We start from the raw sequence: 10,303 nt of genomic DNA on the forward strand, positions 1-10,303 counted from the left end.
TCTCTAACACCGCGAGGCTTCCATAAGGGAGGGACTCTCGGCTCTTGGCTCTCAGCTCAGGTCCACATGATTTTACGTACAGATTTTACGTTGCGATCTTGGGCATTCCTCCCAATTCAAGTTGGTGGATGATGAGTGGATGGTCATGTTCGTCCCCCTGCAGTTATTCCAGGTTATTTACTAGTTTTTGGGTCATTTATGAATTGTTCCAGGGGGGGACTAACAGTCTTCCACTCCTCTCTATGCCGCCATCTTAGCTCCTCTCTCACCAGTAGTTTTTGATTCTGAGCTGGTATATGATGCTGATAGCAATATAGAACCTTCATTCAAGAGGTTTCCTTGACCTTTCTCTCAATCTGCTTATGGTACCAGAACCAAAGAAATATGAATAATCACATTCCACCTTTATAAAATTCTTGAAAGGCAACCCCCCATTAATACAAATATTATGTGGATATGTGTATATATATAAAATTACAATTGGTAACTATGGGTATAATTGCTTTTATAAATCTTAAATTTATAAAGACATCATTCTGTTTTCTCTATTTGGTGAGTCTGTTTAAAAAAAGTCATCAACATATCTAAAATAAATAAGCCAGAATAAGAAAATGGTATGAAATGGAGCCAGCCAGGGCCTATATAGAAGCTTCACAGACTTAGAAAAGTCACTGAGTAAAGATAATTACTTACAGCTCTCAAGTCATCTGTGGAAGGGCAGCTCATGGATTTCTCTTCATATTTACATATGTATCTGTCTTCTTAAACAATCACAACTTTAAATGTAACTACAATTTTCCCATGTTTAAGCACATAACATATGCAAAGCACAAGAAGCATAGAGGTTATATTTGGTATTCAAATAGATTTGATAGTCTTTGTTCTGTCTATAATTGTAAATGGAGAAAAAAGATGTGTTGAATTTTAGCTCACGTGATTTATAGGGTAGCAAGGAGAATGGGTGAGAATATCGAAAAAATGTCTACAGCCTGTTATAATTTGGGTTTACACCAGAATCAGAACCCAAGACAAGTCTTTCATACAAGTGGTTTATTTTAGAAAGTGAACTCAGGAAATTGGGGATAGGGGAGCTGTGGAGCACGAGGAAAGAGGGGATGCCAATCCACAGTTGTGTTGTTGAGCTGGTTATCACTGAGCCAAAAATTGGGCTCAGTCCTGGTGGGGATATTCAACCAGAGACCCAGAAGAAGCAAGCAATCTGACCTCTGTTGGTGACAGCTAATATTGAAAGCTGTTAATTTTCTCACCAGGAAAGCAGAGAAACCCTAGAACAAGAAGCAAGACAAACACAGAACAGGTGTGATAGGGTGCTGTCAGGTGTCCCTGTGCACACCTGGTGGCTGCAGCAATGGCCAGAGCAAAAAGATAGGCTGAGGAATCTGAGGAGGGCTTGGCAGATGTCTAACACAGTGCCCAACATTGTCACTTAATCATCAGTTTCATCACTTGTTCACTCTTAGCAACTATTTCTTCATCCTAGAAAGGGCAGGGAGACACCTAAGCAATCCTATTTCCCAGAGTGATTAAGGAAGTTGTAAAAGCACTTTGAACATAGTTGAGTCTATTCTAGACCTGAGAGAAGTAGAAATACAAGGAAATAAAGGGAAAACAGAACCAAGTGAAGGTCACAGAAAGGATTTAGGAGACCATGGGGAGCTCCTGCACATAATGTGGTAGCTCTGTAGCAATAACAGAACAAGAAAGGAAAACATGCATAAATGATGATAAACAGTGCATTTAGCATCTTGGAAGACAAATGTGTGAATTTAATAGGTCATGTTATCTATTAGCCGGTATATTAGATGTTTCTTGTTAGAAACACATGTTGATTCAATTAACTTAGTAAATGCCTAATGAATGAAGTCCAGGATTGCCTAGTCTGCCTGTTAGACCAATTTAGGATCTTCTACATTTTAGTCATATCAGTCCAACCCTCAGGTTTAGAGTTCAAATTCACTTTCTTCTATTGAAAGACTTCAGTTGGATTATTAATTTCAGCCTTATTGGATCTCTGAGGATTCAGCCAGTAGCTACTCTCCCATCCATAAGTTACAGGATAATTATACTTTTATTTCTTCAGAACGTTTGCAAATTTAATAATTGTCAAATGTAAATGTTACTTTAAATTCTCCTCTGAGCCTTAGTGCACATGCTTCATGGATATAATCAGGGTTAACAATATCCTGTGCCATCTCTCCTCCAAGCAACTTGAAGGCATTATGGAGGAACTTTGCGAAGGAAAACCCAAACTGATATTTGAAGTGGTAACAGATCTCAAAGTTTAACAACTCTGCCTTCGTTTGCAGTAGTGACACAGGCTTCCCTAATACAGGGTCCTAATGGCTTCTCCTACTTCCTTTCAGTTCCGCCTCCTGGAGAGGCAATGACAAATACATTCAAGGGAAAGGTAAATAAGCTAAAACTGTTGATCTGCACTTCAAAAGTGGCAGAAGTTTCACAGTAACTTCCTCTGTGACATAAACCTTTAAACAACCCTTATCTCTTAGTTATTCATATTCTTAATCTTAATTCATCTTGAACCATCCCTGTGTAACAAGTATCTTTGGGTATCTAGTATTTCATCTTAAAATTTCAAAAATCTTCAAAGAATACCTAGTTCTATTTTGAGATTCTGTGAAAGTCTGTTGTCCCCGTGTGTGTGCTTTAGGAACTTAGATATTTCTTTAAGCTGACATTAAGAATGGCTGTGATGTACCAGCAGCTACGTGGCTCTGGGGATCCAGAGGTGAAAGCTGGGATTGCCTGTATCTTTTAAGGCAGCCTTAGTTGATTTCATTTCCTAATGGGTTTTATTAAATAATGATAAAAGTTGGCATAAGTGACTTTGGGAATGATGGGAGAGGGGTTGGGGCACCTGACCCAGCTTCCAGTAAGTAGTTTGAAGGCCTGGTGACTCTAGAGTAGAATTTTAGATACAAATAGGATTTACAATAAGGAGAACAAGGAAGAGAAGGGGAAGAAGAGGGGAGGAGTTCCCCAAATGCACCCTTGCCCTCTGCCCCAAGTGTCTCGGTGTGGTGGGAGGATAAAGTAGATGTAAGGAGTAAAGAGTGAAGGCTGGGAAGCTAGGCAACGCCATATAATCAAGGGATTTCTGTGCCCTGCTGAGGCTTGGAAGGTCTCCTTTGATCCAGACAGAAGAATCAGGTTTATTGTTACCATAAAGTATCTTTTTGTTCACTTTGTAACTTTTGTTCCCATGCGGTCAAAAAGCACTAGTGACCACCTACTATGTGTTACTAGGTGGTGAGCACAGTGCTAGTTGTTGAGGATGAAGAGATGAGTAAAGCATGCTCCCTATTTCTCTCTCTCTCTCTCTCTCTCTCTGTGTGTGTGTGGTAGAGAGATTGAGAGAGAGGAAACACCCAATAATTGTAATACTGTTAAGTGATGTGATAATATAAAGGAGAAACATGGTTAAGCTCTCCCTGCAGAGTTCAGGGAAGTATTTAAAGAGAAGGCTTTTCTCTGAAGCTTTTAGAGTTGAAGCTTGGATGTTCAGCAACCACAACTGCAGACAGAATTGTAAATGTGGATGAGCTATGACTTTGTGTAGGGTTGATTCTTTTTCATAGAACAGTCAGCACCCACTGAAACCAGCCGTATGATTTTCTTTACCGTTGTGCAGGGAACCAGACACGCCCTGGACATGCAGGTCAAAGGGCAGGCCCACCCCAGATAGTTGTCTGCCTCAATGTGTGGGTGCAGCCTGGCTTGTGGGGCAGGGAAACCAGATCGCACTACTGCCATTGGTCTAGGCTTAGTGGCTCCCTTACATGGTCTGAAATCAGACATTCTGATTTCTGGGCTCTTAAGTTCTATTGACTCAGAACTTGCTGGAGTTTAGTGTGAAGGAGGGGCATCCTGAGTGACATCACTGGTTACCTTTGGTCTGTTGTAAATCAGTAATCAAACTTGGCTCTCTGATACTCAGACTGCCCTTTGTCTTCTTCCCTCACACCTGAAGTAAATCTTCATTCCTATGGACTACTTTGTTTTCAATTAATCAGTGTTATGTGGATTTCTAGGTAAGGTAAGAACTTTTTTAAGCTGTTTATACCTAGAACTTAAAATTGGGCTTGAATAATTCAGCAATGTATGTTTTTACTTATTTTATTTCTCTATTGGGGAAAAAAATTGTGACTGGTCATTTAAATTGATTCAGTGCAAATATGTATAGTGCATATGTGTGAAACAAATGCTTTGTAAACAGGTTGTTTTGAAGGATAATGCTGAACTGTTTCAAATAAAAAATTTGCTAAATATGATAAAATGCAAAAGAGGACAGTCGTAATGTTTTGAAAAGAGAATGAAGAAGAGACAAAGAATATTTATTTTGACAAGTATGTGGGCCACTTATCTCTGGGGGTATAGTCTTATAACTAAGAAAGGATTCAACAAGTTAAGGTTTAATTCCCATTAGACTCTGGATAACAAAGGAACAAATACTAAAAGAATTTAAGCTTTCTGTTGCTGGTACCTGACAAAGCAAATTTGAGTATCCTCTTCCCAGAAACTTGGAGGAGATATTTCTGTCGAGAACAGTAGACTGGTCATCTTCACATTTATAAGCATATTTTAATTAAAAGATGCAAAAAGGTGTAGTAGTCAAGATCATAGTCTCCAGCGTAAAATAATCCTTGGTGCAAATACCAGCTTCACAATTAACCAGTTGTATATTTTTCTCTGAGCCTTAGTTTCCCAATCTCTAAAATAGGGAAGACAGGAAATTCTAGGTTTTCTGTGAAGATTAAATGAAAATGTAGTAAAGTGCTTAGCAAGGTGCCTGGAATTTAGAAAATGTTCAATAAATACTGGCAATTATTTCAGAATATAGTTGTAAAATATAGGTAATTTCCTCTATCATAATACTGAGTGTCCTAAAACTTTGGTGTTTCTTAAAATCAAAGTCCTTTGAAGAAGGCTCTGCCCACTCGCAGTGTGTGGCCTACCAGAATGTTCTATCAGTTGACTGGCACTGAGGAAAGGACCAACTCCTGGATTTAGTTTTCCTCCAGATACTGAGAGGAGAACACAGCTGTCTGAATAATATGATCGGTAATGAGATCCTGGTTGGCTCCTCTCTCTTCTGGTCAGTAACATGAAAATCTCTTCCCTGCCTAGCGGGAGTGAATGTCCCCTCTAAGAGGCCACACAGCAGTGGCTCATGATTATTCTTTTTAATCACTGATCTTGGAATCTTGTGGTCTATCATTGTATATCATTCCTTATCAGCCACTTAGAGTTCAAACTGCTAATCTCAGAACAGATGAGATATTAACATATAAGGTAGAGTTATGGAAATACACATTACAGCTTCATTACTTTCTTAATTTCAGGTAGGATGTCTTCTCCATGGCCACCTAGGTTCTGCCCTACACATCATCTTTCAGAACTGGGGCCCTTTCTATCTGTTTTGACCTAGATTAGAGGCATTGCAGAGAACACCTTCTGAAGACAAAAATCTTCTTGCCTTCTCTTTCAGTCCTCATCCTTTATTTTCTTTAACTGTAATCACTAGAATGTTTGTTAATTATACAAAATTAGTTTTACTAAGACTGGCTGTGGTAGTGTTTCTATCTATAGGGTGATAAGTGTTTGGCATCACTTCAAATTAGGGAGAAGAGTGTTTCTTATAGAAAACACCACTGTAGTATGCAAAGTTCAGTATTTTACTGAGTATTCTATTGCCAGTTAAATATCTAAAATTTTACACATTTTGGGAGACTATTGAGGCACAATTTTTCTTTAAAACCTATTACAGTTAAGCTGAATCCTCCCCTCCATGCTGTTTTAGCCCACCCAATTTCTACCTCTGTATTTAAAGAATTTTTTAAAAAACTTATCTATATTTTGACTTCCTTTACTTAAATGCAGTATTCTTTGAACCATTTAATCTAGTCATCTACTCTCTAAAGAATTTGTTATAACCTCTTTTAAAGTTGTGCTGTATTGTTTCAAAAAATCATTTGATGATTATTTTCCTTTAATTATATAAGCAATCTTTACTATAACTTTTGATATCATTACAAAATTTCCTTCAAGCTATGTTTCTAAGTAACTCAATCCACAAGCTAAAATATTTAGCAAAGCTGTCTCATTTGTTATAAAAAATTTATAATTGCAAATATACACATGACAAAGATGTCCATTTTTATTGGCAAAAAAATTAAAATACTTAATGCTGGTAATCTTGTGGTATAACACATACTTCCAGACTCTGACTAGTGGCAGTGTAAAACCCCTTGAAAGCAAGATCTCAGTAAGTATAGAGGCTGTATAGTCCTCAAATTGATTTCAAATTCATAAAATGCTAAGACAGTACAAAAAGTACCCTACTTCGAGACATAGTAGATGACTAGAAAGTTCATCATTGGGTTGGGATCCTGGAATAGAGTTCTAAGGGATCAGATGCTAGACTATTAGCTTTTTGTCCTTGAGATACATTATTTCCCTGTGGAACCTGTAGTCTTAAAAAAAAGAATATTTTTTATTCCTGAGGCTTTAGCCCATTTCTGTCCATAAGTCAAATAGCCTTTGGCAACTTCTAAAACTCCATCTAGCAATTGCTGGTAAGGAGATGTCACTTCTGGGCTCTAAGGCTTTTATAATAGTTAAAACTTACTTTGTATGTACTATGTGCCAGGCATTGTTCTAAGTACTTTTATACATATTGATTTACTTAATCCTTGAAACCACCCCAAAAGGTTTTATCCCCACTTCTTTCCAATGTTACAGAGCTAAATAAGTGTCAGAACCAGGATCTGGGCCCAGGAAGTTGATTCCTCATTGGTCTCACTCAAGAAAACCAATTATAATATGCTTATGTCCCTTCTGCCTAGATGTTATAAGCTGGCTGAATATCAATCTATTCCATGCTAACTCTTCCAGGGATGTCTGTATGACTCAAGAAAAATAACAGCTAAGTTTTATCACTAACCATGTGGAATATATTTAAAGGTAGCCAATGGGGAACATTTTGAGGAATTTGCTAGAGACTCTATAATTACTCCTGAAAAGCAAGTTCTTTCTACATCTTGTGTTGTTTAATCTGGTACTAGAAATTGGAGCGCCTCACTCCACATGGACCTTCATTTCAAACTTGACTTTTCTTTGTTCTGTCACTTTTTGTTAAAGAACCATCTCTCTAATAGGCAAATGCAAGCAAAATAAGAAATCTACTTTCTGTTAATTTGTTACACATATGTTAAGCTACAGGGCCCACCTGATACAAGCTCTAATTTAACCCTTCTCATTGGCTTTAACTCAAACTGGAGTTTGTCTTTTCTCCTTTTTTAATGCTAGCCCGTGTGGATCCTAATTTTGAATTCAACCTTGATAAGTCCTTTATACATTTACTAATTTTCCTTTTAAAATCTGTGTTGAGAGAAGCTTTTTTTTTTCCACAAAGTTTTCTTTAGCTTTCCTACAAAAGAAGATTTTTCTTCCTTTTAGGGATTGTCTCTGTTACTATCATTTGTATTGAATTTGAGAGACTCCACACATTGTGCTTTTTTTTGCCTCATTTTATGATCTTTTGCCCCTAAGTCATAGCTAAAAACTCTGAAACTTTGAGAAATCTGTTTTTTTTCCTAAACGCTGTAGCAAATGTCTACCTGTTCCCAACATTTCTTTGCAAATTACATGAATAGCTTAAGTCTCCCCCCCCCAAAGCCCATGTTATTCTTCCCCTTTTCCAAGATTCACGAATGAACCAGGTGAATAGCATTGTACTGTGCCACCAGTAGCAGTAAGCATTTTTAGTTTGAATTATTAGTCTTCCAATCTGTCAAGCAAGGATCCTAAATCTGTGTGTAAGCTCTTGTAGAGAACAGGCTTTTGACTGTATTCACATCCTTTAAACCATTCTTGATGAATGATAGTCAATCCTGGGAATGGATAGCTTCCTTTTGTTAGTGGAAGTTCATCAATGAGACTTTTCTAAAATTCCCCCAAGTTATACATTCCTAGCTAAAATAAAAAATAAAAAAATAAAACAACAACAACAATTTCAACTCTTCTGAACTGTAAACCAAATTTTTTCAGGGAATTTTACCTATTTTATTTAGGTTTTCAAATTCCAACCAAAAGCTAAAAACAATTGGAAACTGAAAGCACTAGTTTTATAGTTTTATACCAAAGGGGTAGGATCATTCAGATTTATTCCAATGAAAGTGCAACCCATAAGCAAAGCTTTTCTTCATTTAAAAGGAAAACGACAACTGTACACTGATCTTTCCATATGTTCATTGTACAAAATGAGTTCTCCTTTTAGAACTTTGACACTTTTTTGTTTTTTAACAATTTAAGATCCCAACTCTTATAACCTTTTTCTACTTCCAAAACCTTCATAATTTTTTCTTTAGGATGGTGTAGAAACCAGTATTTCTATACAATTCATTGGAATTTTTCCTTTATAATAAAATCTTTCCTCTTTAAAAACAAACAAAAAATGAAAAGGAAAATCTACCTGTCATGATTTCTATAGGTATAAATGCATCAGTTTTATAGCTGCTTTTACTATTTCAGACTCCAGATCTGCTTTAATGTTTATAACAATATCTACATGAAGCAGAATATTCTTTTATAACAGCAACTTGGGAAAGAGATAGGGGAAAAATACATATATTTATGAATACCAGGAAACAAACATGGCTCAATAAAATATGAGGCAAGAATGTCTATAATGAAATGCTATTTTTCATTTAAGATTTCTTTCCCATGTGAGCTGGAAACCAATTTATGTTTATAACTCTTTATAGCTTTGACTTAAGTTTTTGTACTTCTTTGGGGAATGGGTCTCCCTTTCATTATATTAAGATCCTAAAATATAATTCAGAGACATTGTATACTTACTAAATTAATTAATTATTGCCATGTAATAAGTTACTCCAAAATGTAGCAACTTGAAACAAGCAGTTAGCTCACATTTTCTGTGGGTCAGGAATCCAGCCACAACTTGGCTGTGCGCCTTGGGCTCATGAGGTTGCAGTCAGGGTGTTGGCTGGGGCTGTGGTGTCATCTGAAGGCTCAGCTCAGGGATGATCTCCTTTCAAGCTCACACATGTGGTGGTTAGAAGGATTCAGTTCTTTGTGGGATATTGGACTGAGGCCCTTAGTTTTTTGATGGCTCTGGGTGAGAACCCTCCCTCAGTTCTGTGCTATGTGAGCCTCTCTATAGGGCAGCTCACAGCAATGGAATTGGCTTCCCTCAGTGCAAGAGGCTGAATGAGCACCTAATGTGGAAGTAAGTCTTTTCATAACCTAATCCAGGAAGTGACATTCCATCACCCACTGTATTCTATTTGTTAGAAGTGAGTTACTAGGTCCAACTCATATTCAAGGCGAGAAGGTTACATAGAAGTGTGAATACTGCTGGGGCCAACTCAGAGGTTGCCTATTATACCTACCAAGTAGGGCACACATGTGTATTTGAGCATATGTGTGTGTGTGTGTGTGTGTGTGTGTGTGTGTGTGTGTGTGAAGAAAGAGTCTAAGTCATCCATGGGCTTAATCTAATAATTTATAGGAGGTCAACCATGATAAGTGTCACAATAGAAGCAATAGCATATTGGAGTGTAGGAGAGTAGTTTGGGGGATGATCTTGGACAGCTTTGTGAAGATGTGGCACTTGTGTATGGCTGTGAAAGACTGGAAAGGATTTGGCAGGTGAGTATTGATGTGAAGGGCATCCTGGGTGGAGGAGGAAGCATGAGCTAAGCACAGGGCACAGTCAAGGAACAGCAAGGGACTGTGATCAGAATCCTGGAGTGTATGATCAGAAGGGGATGGAGGGCAGGCATTCAGAAAGATAGCCTGGGACTAGATTTTGGAAATCTTAAATTTTAGTTTGAGGAATTCACTATGGGTAACACAAAGCCATTGGATATTTGAGGAGGGTAACCTGGGCCCCTTCTCCCATGATGTGTGGCAGGTGCTTTATAGTTTAGCCTTGTTATGTTCTATGAATTTGGAGTTACTTAATTCCTTATGCTGCAGTCTACCCATCTATAGAATGGACATATATGTATGAATATTATAGGGTTGTTGCAAGGATCAAGTAAAGGAAAGTTTATAACATACTTACCACTTCCTGACACATTGCCAATGCTTATTAAGAGGCTTCTATTAATTATTAAGTGAACCACAGGAGAGCTTCTTGTGCATGTAGGTGTGAGGGGTCTTTTTTATTGCTTGTGCTATTTGGTCTGAGAGATTTTTAAGATCAATTTTGTTATTGACTCTTTTTATTTGATGTGTC

This window comes from Choloepus didactylus, chromosome 1, assembly GCF_015220235.1.
Source record: "Choloepus didactylus isolate mChoDid1 chromosome 1, mChoDid1.pri, whole genome shotgun sequence".
Lineage (NCBI taxonomy): Eukaryota > Metazoa > Chordata > Mammalia > Pilosa > Megalonychidae > Choloepus > Choloepus didactylus.